This window comes from Penaeus monodon, chromosome 41 (assembly GCF_015228065.2).
Source record: "Penaeus monodon isolate SGIC_2016 chromosome 41, NSTDA_Pmon_1, whole genome shotgun sequence".
NCBI classification, from domain to species: Eukaryota; Metazoa; Arthropoda; class Malacostraca; order Decapoda; family Penaeidae; genus Penaeus; species Penaeus monodon.
Window position 1 is genome coordinate 5,361,999 of NC_051426.1, and position 2,500 is coordinate 5,364,498.

At 32.9% G+C, this 2,500-nt stretch overlaps 1 long non-coding RNA gene across 2 annotated transcripts in view; it reads left to right on the forward strand.

Moving 5' to 3' along the window:
- Positions 1-2,500, forward strand: part of LOC119598306 — a 35,117-nt gene that overhangs the window by 7,171 nt on the left and 25,446 nt on the right. For both annotated transcript variants that reach the window (XR_005230959.1, XR_005230958.1), the window contains exon 2: positions 1,984-2,312. This is a non-coding gene — a long non-coding RNA (uncharacterized LOC119598306). The remainder of the gene's footprint in view (positions 1-1,983; positions 2,313-2,500) is intronic.

Here is a 2,500-nt window from a genome sequence, read left to right on the forward strand (position 1 = left end):
ATGAATCCAGCAATAAATGTTTTATTATTTATCAGTTAATCAGCAAATGTTTTGAAAGCCGTACAGTAAAAAATATATTATATATGTTTTTTCCCTTAATGATAAATATTCATCATTTTCATTATGTACAAACTCTCTTCGAAAGGATTAGATTAATGCAATACAAACTGATAGCTAAAAACAAACAAACAAACAAAAAAACATATTTCGTAAATTATTATTGTCTAAATTGCAGTTAACGAAGCAAACTTTCGAGGTTGTTTTTCTCAACACTGACCTTTAGGACACTTGTTATTCCTTTTCTCGGGACTAGAACTCAGCTTCGTCCTAAAAATCACGCAGTTACCCAAAATTACTATAGAAGATCTTTTACACTATAATTTCGCAATGAAATGTACTACATATATATTTAAAGAATATAGCTAGAAATAGGTTCGTTATTCTAACTAAGGTTCAAATCTCAATCATAATTCATAAAATCTCAATTAATATAAAAATCATAAGAAATGTTACAAGAGTAGATAAAGTAAAAATAGATAAATGATTAAAAATAATAACAATAAAATAAGTAATACATAAAAATCGGATTACATTAATGAACAGGCTCGAATCACAAAAACAACAACAACAAAAAACTATATATAAAGGACGTACACCTAAAAGCGACAAACAAACACACATAAGCACACACAGCCACACATTAAACACTCTTCGCCTCACACGCAAAAGCAAGCAAGCCAAATACACGTAAACAACCACTTCCCCAAAGGAGAGAGAGAAAAAAAAAAGAAAAACTACGATTTCACTGAACCAATGAATACAAAGAAAACAACAATAACATTTATAAAAAAAAATATAAAACACAACAATAACCAGACCCCAGGGAGCCTCTCATCCCCGGCAAAAGAGACTAGCGTTTTGTAGTCTATGGTTGCGTTGTAAAGGCCCGAGGAAGCGACGGCCGACGCTGTGTTGTGACCCCTGCATAGGCCAACAACCATGGATCAAAGGCGAGGTCGAAATAGGGTTATGGTGTCCTCCCCCCTTCCCTCCCTGCTCCCCTCTCCCCCCACTCTCGCTCTCTCTCTCTCTTATGCACACACACACACACACACACACACACACACACGCACACACACACACACACGCACACACACACACACACACACACACACACACACGCACACACACACGCACACACGCGCACACACACACACACACACACACACACACACACACACACACACACACACACACACACACACACACACACACACACGAGCGGCGCATTCCTAAACTCACACACACACACACACACACACACACACACACACACACACACACACACACACATATATATATATATATATATATATATATATATATATATATATATATATTATATTCATATATACATACACACACACACACATATATACATATATGTACATTGACACACACACACACACACACACACGTATATACATACATAAATGTATATATATATATATATATATATATATATATATATATATATATATATATATATATATATATACATAGAGAGAGAGAGAGAGAGAGAGAGAGAGAGAGAGAGAGAGAGAGAGAGAGAGATAGATATATGTGTGTGTGTGTTTATGAATGCGCCACACACACACACACATATGCATATATATATATATATATATATATATATATATATATATATATATATATATATATATATATATATATATATATATATATGTGTGTGTGTGTGTGTGTGTGTGTGTGTGTGTGTGTGTGTGTGTGTGTGTGTGTGTGTATGAATTGACCTTTATGTACATACATACAAGTATATGGGAAAACTCTGTGCATCTATTTATTTTCTATTTTCCTATACTTACATCTCTTTATGAACGAAAATGATGTACTCATGATATGATACACTGTTTACATTATGTATATCTTATTTTATTATATCTTATTTTTCCTTCTTTTCAGAAAAAAAAAATCATGTGATAACAGAACGAACTCATAAAACAAACACATAAAATAATAAAGAATCAAAAGAAAAAAGAAAAGAAAAAGATAAACAGTGATGATAAAAAATTAAGACCAAATATCCCCTCTTTGCATGAAGGTCTAAGAAACGAAACGACCAAAGAAACAAACTAACAATAAAATAAATTAAACACATAAAGATATCAATAAAAGACAGAACAGAAAGAGGAAGGAAAAGAAAGGAAGAATAGATAAGGTGTTGTGAATGAAAATCTTCAAAATTTAAAAGAAATTCGGACCAAGAGCAGCGGTGAAGCCTGTCCCTCCCGGTGAGTACAGATTGTTGGAACGCGCCGGACGTCTCGCACTCTCTTTCGACACTGATAATCTTCAGAATGCTTTTCTGATTATCATTGTTGTTGTTATTATTGTTTTATCTTTATCATTGTTATTATTAAATTTCTTCTTCTTCTTCTTCTTCTTCTTCTTCTTCTTCTTATTATTATTATTATTACCA